Below are 11,188 nucleotides of genomic sequence, written 5' to 3' on the forward strand. Positions count from 1 at the left end.
GATTCTCATTAAGGTCGAGGCCTTTGTCTAACTTTTGCTGTAGATTCCTTTTTATTAATTAATGTCATCATAACTGCTGCCCAGCATCAACTCTGAACGTAACCAAGAGCTGCTAATAACAAAGAAAGCCATTTCAGTTACTCTGACAACAATGGTAGGGAACAACAATTACTGTACGTGAGTGAGAGAGCTTGTTTATCTGTTTGCAAGGAAGTAAAGAACATTTTTTCATTCAAAGAATGCCGCAGTATTTATAAGTATTTACCTCGTTCGCTCTTCATGGTTGGAACAGTGGCTGGATGGCTTTTATTCCTCTCAAAGGTCTTATGAGAACTCAGTTGATCCCATTTAAATGTTAAAATGTCAGTGAGTAAACATTTTGGACACATTGAAATGATTATCAGCTTTGGTAATGAGAGCCACAAGCTTTTATAAGATAGATTTTCTCTGCATTTATATTGGTTCCACGTCTATTCAAACAGGAGAGTATGCGTCTTCCCGATCAATAAAACACGAGATCACTCGCAGCGTTGAGTGAAATAGTGACTTTGGTGCCACAGCTTTATCCTGCCTCTGATGACCTCATGATATATGAATATGAATTCATACTTTGCAAAATAATTAGCCAGGATTAACTTCTGAGTGCTTTTTAACTCATCTGCTGCTTTTGCCCAAGATTCATCCTTATTGGATGTGGGATGGCGATTAGATGTCTATGGGAAACAAATAGAAGCTAAAGATGGCTCTGACTGAACAGTAGTACAATGTCTAGTGCTGTTAATGCACTGCTGTCAGGAAGTGTGTCAAGAATTAAAGTGGAAAGTGCAGGATGGATGAAAGTGGGCTGCCGCGGGATCTGACCACAACATACATAACTATACAGCAAAAAGTCCATAAAAGTAACTATGCAAAGTTAATATGTGATTATAAAAAATATTTATCAAAACAGGGAAATACATGAGTTAATAAAAGTAAACAACTGCATTCAAACAGCCATAAAAATGACTTGAGTTTTGGAAAAACTCTCATGTTTGTACAGTAACTATGAAGCTACAGCCAGCAGTTGTTAGCTTAGCTTAGCATAAAGACTGGAAACATAGGGAAACAGCTAGCCTGGCTCTAAGGTAACAAAATCCGCCTACCAGCACCTCTAAAGCTCGCTAATTAATACGTTATACAAGCAAGTATTTTCTCAAAATGTTGAACTACTCCTTTATTGAAGAGATTTTTTTAAAAATATATACAGCTGATTTGTCCAGGGTTATGTGGCTACAAGGAACCTTTTAGCATAGTGCATAAGGAAAACAGCAGTGACCCAATAATCGAGCCTTGTGGCACACCATACACGCTAATCAGTGAAACTAAGTTCAAGCAAATGCAAATTAGTCTGGAACCTATCCGTTCATTTTCTCACCGCATTTTCACGCCACTCACAGATTTGTCTGGTTCCCAGGCTAAAGTAGAGTAGCATGCCTGTAATATCCACCAACACTGAGCCGCATCTGCATTCTTTATTCGTAACTTTGAGTAAGAAAGTTTCACCACTGCCAGAAAGACAGAGGCCCCAACAGATATTATTTTCATCTCCAGAGTTTTGGAGATAAAAGATGAAAGTTGTTTTTGATTATTAAGCTCTGGATGATCAGAGAGCCGTCAGGGACGGTTGAACGTTTGGCCTCTTTAAACAGTAAGAAGCCGTGGAAAGACTGGAGAGAAAAGGTGCCACAGTGCCAGAGAATACATCAATCCTCACAAAAAAACTGGTTAAAATTGTATCAGTAATTAGCAATCAGCAATCAGCAGGTGAACACCTGTAGGCACAATCACTGCTGGTGCTGACTTAGAGAAAAAGAAACTTCCAGTTTCCTGCTTCTTAAAATTTTTGGATGTTTATCTATTCCAGGTAGGACTTCTTCCTGATTTGTATTAGGACACACAGCATGCCTAAATCACAGTATGCTGTGATTAATATTTTTAAATGGCAAATGCAGCAAAGGCGAATTTGTTACTGATGTGATTTCTGAATACATTCAGACTCCTTGTTTGTGTCATGCAGTCTAACTGGAGCTCAGTTAACACCCATAAACTGGCCCACTCAAGTGTCAAGCCAGAATTAGCATATATTAAGACTTAGTCACCAACAACAACAGGCCAAATTTAATCTAAAAGGAAAAATGCACAATCCTGCCGCCAAACGCTGTAACATGACAGTGAGCACATATTTTTAGCCTCACCAGCGTCATGGCTCTATGAATGGCAACGTTGGTCTGTTGGTCCACCACTTTGGATGTTTTGGATTGTTCCAGACTAAAATATCTCAACACCTATATGATGGATTGACGTGCAATTTTGTACAGACATTCATGGTCCCCAGAGGATGAACCCTAATGTCTTTGCTAACCTTTCCTCTAGCACCATCAGGGACCGTGCGAAAATCAATAGGGGTGGACAGGGGGCTCAGAAAAGGGTAAGGATTATGTATTTAAAGTGTTTGCTCAAGGGAAGGTATATATCAACATGTATATCAAAACAAATACCTGTTAAACTAATGACATTCCCATCAGCTGTACTACTTGCGTTAGGTGCTAATTAGCAAATGTTACACGCTAAGCTAAGATGGCAAACATGGTAAACATTACACCTGCTAAACATCAGCATTTTAGCATTATCATTGCGGTCATGTTAGCATGCTGACATTAGCATTTATTAGCATTTATCTTACTGCTAGCGTGGCTGTAGACTCTTAGTCTCATTCATTTCAATCCAATATTAGGAAGATCCCACCTTTCCCATTCTTTGTAATTCACCTTTTCATTATAGCACTTTCGTCTCAATTATGTACATCATACAGTACTCTGGTTTGCCGCGGTGGCCTGGCTATGTGCTGTGTGAGCTCAGTCAAAACAAAAGTGACACGCAGCCCAGTGGATGCAACAGTGCTTATAGATTATAATCATTTAACTTTGTTTGTTTTCGACAAAGACGACATCTCTCATGTCCCTCAATATAAAATCACCACTTAAGAATTCAAACTCCCACGCGGCAGGGTCATTATGGTGCTTTTGTTACTTCTTTCTTCCTATGAAATGTTGTAATTGTTGCATTCTCATTCTTGGATTGTGTCATTATCTTCAGCAGGAAAACAACCCTGCTCTGAAGCCTAATAGCTCACAGGAATGACTTGCTTCCTTTTCTCTCCAATATGTCTCTTCATGAAAACATGCACTCCAGAAAACATCACGCCTGACTGGGGAAGAAAATTGGACCCACACCAAAAAAAAAGTTATGCACATTTAGGTTTATTCACTTCACCATTATGGGTCATGACAGCACTGAAGTGAAAATAACACACCGAGACTGACTTGTCGTGTGTGTTTATTTCTGCAGTTTCCATTCAGGTCAAGACAGACAGATCAATAAATGGGATAATGGACTCTAACACAGGCAACACAGTTTTGAGGTAATGCTCAGTGGACACAGTTGTTTACTGTGATAAAAAAAGCAAGACATCACTTCGATGGCCTCTGGGAAGAAATTATTATTAAAAGCGGAACAAAGAACATAACGGCAGCATTTGCTCTGGTGGTGATAAACATTCTCCGTGTGTGCCATGCCTTCCTCCTTATCATCGTACCTCATGAAAGCATTTCCCACCACTTGTCTAAAATTGGACACCCTGCTGAGTCTCAGCCAGCCCACAGGAGCCCTCCCCTCCTGCCTCCCCCTCAGCCGGGTAACCCGCCGGACAAATATAAACCTTTGTGTGAATCTACAATCAAAAGATGGTGATTATTCTCATTTAAAGGTGGAAGGGAAGCATGGCTTTCTAGATGGTGGTTGCCATGGATTTCACTCAAAAGCTTTTGGTATAAAGGCACACCCACTTCTGATGTCAGCGCTGGAGGAAGGGGGGAGGACTGAGTTGAGAGGGAGAGATGAGGGCAAAGGGAAGAGAAGGAGAGAATAAGGGAAGGGAGGGGAGGGGAGGGGAGGGGAGGCAGCCTGTTGCTCATGATCATAGAAATAACCTCCTCGTACTCCTCAAGCCTGGTGCCTGTGCTCAGATGGAGCAGAGTTAAACGAGGCAGCAGCAGAAGCTGAAAACACATTTCGTATTTTCCTTCATGTGTATTCTCCTCGGCGCCTTGAGCAGACTAACAGCTGCTGAGGAACACATTCAGGGGCACAGTGAGTATTTGCATTTTATATTTTTACAATATTCATGCATTCAAAGTTGAGGTTTGCTGTACGGTGAGACGCACACTTCTCAGTTGTAAGTCACACTTTGAGAGTTTGCCACAGCGTTTGTCTTCGCAGTAAGAAGTTTGAAATGACAGGACTGACTCGTTGTTTGGATGATGTAGTTATTCAGCGAGTGTTGTTGTAGATATCAGTCAATGGTTTCACTTTACAAAAATAAACAGATCTGTGCAAGAATGCAGTGCCCTCAGTCCTTTTCTAAAACCTGCTGGAAAGAAGCGGTCAGTTTTTATAGTTTAATGCCTTAATACAGTAAGAGTGAGCTGACTCCACTTTACGTTAAAAATGGTATTGTTTTATTTGGGATCTTTCAGCTCATCTACAATATGTCTTTAACAGATGACAGTGATTTGCATAGTGGAAACACTGCATGTACAGTACACCATGGTAACGAGGCTGCAGCTACATTACCGCATGTTATGATCTGTCAACATTTACAGATATCTCTTCAGAGAGACAAGGTTCACTGTTGTAGAGAGACGCTGTCTCTGATGTTCTCCACCAGCAGGGATATAAGTACGTACAGTATGTTCGCAGAGGCATTTTAAAATCGCAAAATTGATGTAAGAGAAACTTTTGAATCTGAGAGCCACTTCAAGTCCTCCAACAGTGAATCATGGCTGATGTTATGTTTCAGTTTATCATAAGAGATCATTTTCAATACAGCACATGGTCTCACTTTGAAGATGATGTTATATTATGTCCCATAATGTGATTATGAGTCCACAACGCAAGTGCCTCTCTGTGATCAGTGATATATGATATGTAATAGATCATCCTCTCTCCCTCCTCCAGGTAATTGGGACTATAATGAGATGAACTAATTACTTTTTTCCCATTCTAACGGCTAATAGTGGCTGTCTGATTCTCCCCCACAAGGAAGGGTCCGCAAACTAATTATAATCTGTTATTCTCAGGTGTCTTTATGTGTAAGTTGTATTAGATGTATATCCTGAGGTGTCATTAGAGCAGGTTAAAGGGTCACAGTCCCACCAGTAACATTATTTCCCAGGGCACCAGTGGGTACACAAAGCCATCCTCATTCAGGGCTCAGACTCAACACAAGCCGAGTGACGGATGTGCTCTGAAATTTTAAGTAGGATAAAGTTATTTTCTTTCTTTCCGCAATCACAGCTTTTGACTTGGAGGCAGTGAATTCGGTCCACGTTTTAACAAGATTGTGACTCTTACTTCTTTCACATCCAGTCTAAACTGAGCTAACGATTTGTACCAATCCACGCTGTGCAAAATGTTAAAAAATTCACCAAATGACTGTCACTTGCACCTTGTCCATGTGGAATGGCCTGCTATAGCCTGTGACAGGAAAGCTATTATTTTCTGCACTCACCACCAAACAACAAACTGCCCATCAAGCGATCTCATTTCCTATTTCTTTTCACTTCACATCCATCAGCCCAGCTCAAAGAAAGCCCAGTGTGGCAGTTTGTCTGGTCCATTTATTCCATCTCATCAACTAAAGTACTTTTTCACTCACGGTGTAATAGTGTGGAGAGTGAAGCTCTTTCCCTTCGCCTGTCTTTGATCGTTCATTGCTTGTATCTTCTGTCACCTCATCCCGCAGGGACCTGCACTGAGTCCTAGTGCAGACATCCTTTGTAACACTCTGTATAGAGTGACGGTCAGGTCTTCACCGGTATGAGGTTGTGCCTGCCTGCACACATGCCCGGCCTCAGCGCCACTTTTATCAGCTGCCTGTGAAAAAGAAATTGTTTACACAGCCCAGAACGACTGGGTGGTTGGATGATTGCAGCTCAGCAAGAAAAGGGCATCAAAAGATGAAAGGTGAGCATTGGTTAATGCACACAGACAATACAGAGAACTTAATGTTATGCAATCTTTATATAATCAAGTTAGTTGAGCACTCACAAACGGTGTGAGTGTCCAATCATCCACTCAGGCAAGACAAATGCCTGAAAAGAAATAGAGAAAAAAGAAACATATTGTAGGTATACAGTTAGTGTGAGCAGATAGGTGGAAAGTTGAGGTGATGGTGACATGTTTTGTGGACTGACTCAATGTTGCATGTCACAATTTGCGAGGCCAAAGAGGGTGAGGAGTGCTGTGAAGCATAATGTGGAGCGTTGATGCAGAAATGCGGGGATTTGGGGGGTCGGCTCAGACCCTGTCTAGGGGATGGACTGCTTTAGGAGGACGGACAGACAGGCTGGGAAATGAACTGTAGACAGGAAATGACAGAGGTGCGATGCTTCCCATTTGCTCTTTGTTAGGGAGACATTTTACTCAAAGAGGAAGATGAAAAAAAAAAAACACTTGAATGGCATTTCAAAAGGTCTTAGCATTTAAAATATGATCATGGCACTATTTCAATAAAGAAGGACCACAGCATACTTCTCTGTACCTCTGAAACAGAGAGCAGCACACTGTGGTAGATCACAGACGGAGTTAGGGAGACAGTTATTGTCCTGGAGCTATAGCTTCTTCCAGGGTTTTCAGTATGCATTAATACCGCCCACTTACAACAAAAAAGAAAAAAAAATGTGCTTACTGTAAGCAAAGGTCTTCTGGGGGTAGAACTGCTTCTGACATGCCTGACTGTTTCAGCGTTTAACCAGATTTCAAAGAGAGGGGGAGAGAGAGAGAGAGAGAGAGACAGTTGGGTCTTGGCAGCTCTTGTGGTTTCAAGTCCATTTCTGGAAATACCACCCTCTTATAGTCCATTAGAGAACTGTGAGCTGTTAAGGGAATAGGAAGAGAATTGGTTGTTGGGGAGAACACAGGGACATCGTGTGGTCTGCATGGCCTGAGAGAACGAGTACATGATAGACATTTTCATGTGACATCCATCATTCAGAAACAGCTCAACAAGGAGCATTATTTGATGAGTGGTTCATTATTTCTACGCCAATAAGAATAAACGTGCAAGAAAATAAGACAGCACTCTGAACAGCTGCTGTCACCGGAAGGTTAACAGCTGTTAACTATGTTTCACTTTAATTGTGAGTCTCTGAGGTTCAGATTTTCATCAGAAATACTCATCACTCATTTAATTACCATGTGTTTGTATTTCACAGAATGAGTCAAATTGAATTGCAAATCCATGAATCAGAGACAGATTGGGGAAATCTGTCCAATTCTGAGTCTTTGTCAATTGCACAGCACTTCCACCAATATGCAGTTATGCAGCCATAAATAGCAATCATTAATAAATGAGCTATTCACGTCTCTTTGTAGGACAAAGAACGCTGCAAGTGTTCATTTTAAACAGTAGATTTTTACCAATCAGATGAATGTTTTACACATTTCTCTGCAAACTGTTAAAAAAGATATTACATCAACCCTTCTTCAACCTCTAAAAGGCTTCAGAACTCTTTTAAAATGTTTTCTGCTTTGAGCCTGCAGTGCTCATTATTATCATTATGCTCATTAAAAACATCTCAATTAGTATTAGTGGTAGTGAAGCTCTCCAAAGACTCTTGAAGAGGGCACAGTGGGAAATGCATGCCCAATGCAGTCAGGCAACAGAGACTCACAACCCAGTGACTCACCAGGCAATCTGGAGAACATGCCCTGTGGCTTAGCTGTGATAACGCTGGCACAGAGAGAGGCCAGACCTCAACCGATCTGGTGAGGAGAACAGCCTTCGCTGTCTTTGCAGTGTTTCATCTCTCCTTCTGAGATAGACTTCGTCCCCCCAGAGGAGACATCTGAGGCACAACAGAGCGAAAAAAAACAAAAACAAGAGCTTAAAAAAATGCTCCTGTGACTGTGGAGAGGCAAAAGCACAATCGCTTTAAAGGCAAAGTGAGAAATCAAACTGCCTCAAGGGGTTAAGTGTGATTTAATCTAGTAGGAGAGTGGCGTAGGCCTGTGCACATCCACACTGGTGATGCATTGTAGGCGTATCGATAACCTCCGCCGCATGGAGGGAGAATGTGAGAATTCACGGCGTCGTAGCAGCAAAAAGGAGGGATTTTACACTGTTTTGAGAAATGATTTTCATTCTTGTGTTTTGGTTTTCTTAAACGGCACCAGTGTTCATTTGAGAGTCAATAACTGTACTCAAAAGATGGAAAATGTCCAGATGTGAGGATCCATTAGAGGCATATTTCAGTGATCTACATGAATTGTTTTTTTCTGCGGTGACTCTTGACCTTCGTTCACACGTGAACTATCCAATAATGCCCCAAATGAAACACCATGAAGAAGTAGTAATACGTATGAGTGTTGGAGCGAAGAGTTCGGGGCTGGTTCGCTCTAATTTCATGGGTGGAAGATGGTGCTGACTGTAATCAGAGGCTCACAGAGGCTGACAGTGCAGGTGCCTAATAACCATTCAGTGACACATTCACATCCCCGTTTTAGAAGCCGAGGCCTCCCTCCTGACCCAGAATTGGTGGTGCAGCAAATCCAGGCACTGACATTTTAATTCCTGACTGGCTAACGTGCCTCCCCCTAAATTACTGTAATTGATTAAATTAGTTTGGACACAGGCCACGAGGTCCTCACTGCACTGGTGATATCCAGTAAACATTTTCCCTTTCCTTCTCTCTCCTACAGATATTGTTCTATCTAAACTATCTATCTAGTTTTGCTTGAAAACGGCAAGAACAAACTGTGGAAATATTGGCGTCAATGTGTGTTTGATCTCACTAGACAATGTCTAACAGTGTGATTGCTACACACACCTCAGCCAACACCTAACTGAAAGAGTGTGTTTGAAAACCACCCAATCTATCCGTTGAGAGAGACGCACAGACGGATATTTCAGTGTTTAAATATAGCTTCTTCAGTAGCTGCACAAAGCAGTTACATCAGTGAATTATCTAACAACAGCCAGTAAAACATCAGGCCATTATTTATAATTCCCAGGCTGCTGTGGGTAACAGATGTTCATGCACACTGTTGGGAGTGAAATTGTTATCTCTCGATGCCTGATGTATCTAGATCAGTGTCAGTGATCATGTTTAATGATGCATAAATGACACATTCATACTGCTAAGACATGCTGTTTTTGTAATGCACTTTGTGGAAAAAGGTTGTAGGTAAAGACGCTTTAATTTAATTTCCAGTTGGTGCTCTCATGGGAGTGATATGTCGGACAGATCTGTTATCGTAATCACAATAAACACGTTTTCTACTGCAGTACTACCTTGCCTTTGAATCCAAATCTGAATATATCTACAACTCTCTCTTTTTTTGTCAGCCTGTTGATAAACGTAGGTACAGAAGCTTATTTTCATTTTGTAAGTTCAAGAGTAAAGTAATAGTTAGACATTTTGGGAAGCACGCTTAATCGCTTTCCTGCCAAACGTGAGATGCGCTAATTATGAAGCTAAAGCCTGGAGTTGATTAGCTTAGCTTAGCATAAAGACTGAAAGCAGGGGGAGACAGTTAGCCTGGCTCTCTCCAAAATTCAGAAATCTGTGCACTAGCAGCTCTAAAGCTCATTAATTATCTTGTTTGTTTAATTCCTACAAAAACAGAAATCCAAGTTGTGGATTTACGCAGAGGAAAATATTTGTTGCAGACTAGCAGCCAGTGCTTTCCTGGAGTCTTGTCAGGATGTTTCCCGCTGTGTTTTTTCTAAAAATAAACAACACAAATAACTAAGTACATCACATGTTAACACACAAAACTTAATAAGGCTAAACAGGATGTCAGGGGTGGTTTTTCTCCCAGCTGATGGCCAACGATTGCTGAATGCAGTTTGAACTTAAAGGTCATTTCATTTGACTGCCTGTTGTCATATCACAGTTTGTACCTTGTGACTTTATTACAAAATGTAATAATTGTGGGTAATAGGGTGATTAATGTGATGTAGGTAGAGGTAGGTAGCAACCTACAATCTTTTATACAGACAGACAGAGAAAGGAAGAAGGTTGGCTTGTTCCAGTACCTCTGGAGATATTTGCAGATTAACATAAATTTTGATTTCACACATATACTTGTAATTCACTGTTTACCAAAGTGTTGGACCGATGCATAAAACCATTAAGCTCCAGCTGTAAAGTCTTCAAAGTGAGAAAATATTTGCCGTTTCAATGTTTAAGAACTTTAAATTAAAACAATTCATGTATTCATCTTCAGTAATTTAATTTGGTGTGTTATTAACCTATTAAGACACACCAAAGCAAATAAACTGGATACATAATCGTGAAATGCAAGAATCATTTGAGATAAATTATGAATTAAACGTGTTGTCTCATCTCTCTGCCCTCCATGGCTTGTGAAAACACCGGTGAGGCTATTTGGGATTGGACTCCGTGTCATTAATGTAAGCACGGTTTAACCAAAGTCAAGTTGAGTGTATTTTGCAGCAGGCTGTGGATGCTTATGGTTGGATTTACATTCATCCATAATGTGGCCGATGGCTATTCAAGTGTCAGGCGACTGGTGAACAGAAAGTTTGACGACTTATTTGATTGTCATGTCAGTCATCAGCCATCATCTTTTACAGAGTTTTAGTACTCACATTCATATGTGCCTTATTGGAGTTTCCCTGCTCTATCTTAACAATATCAGAAATAGTCTTTGCGTTGGAATATTTCAAGCAGGTTTCGTGTTTTCATTCCATTTCTTCGGTGTGTGGGCTGTTCTGCGGGCAGAAATTGTTTACATAGGGCTATGCCTCCTCACAATGACAAGTGGCTATTAGAATTCAAATGCAAATAATCTAAGTGCCTCCTGCTGCTGCAATAATGCTGTGGTATTACTCATCCGAGGGTAAAAGGGTAACCACTGCAGATGTTTTTAGTGGTAACGCATAGTGGCATAATGGTAGAGAAACAAACAACAAACTCCAACTTAACTCCCACAGTGCCTATGAGTTTAAGAAGGCTTACATTAAACTGTTAATGGATGCTCTTCAATAAACCAAAGCCGTAAGGTAAACTTTGTAAAATACAATAAGCCTTTATGTCTGATGACTAATCTGTTGATTTTCCTT

Source organism: Enoplosus armatus, chromosome 8 (assembly GCF_043641665.1).
Source record: "Enoplosus armatus isolate fEnoArm2 chromosome 8, fEnoArm2.hap1, whole genome shotgun sequence".
In the NCBI taxonomy this organism is placed as follows: domain Eukaryota; kingdom Metazoa; phylum Chordata; class Actinopteri; order Centrarchiformes; family Enoplosidae; genus Enoplosus; species Enoplosus armatus.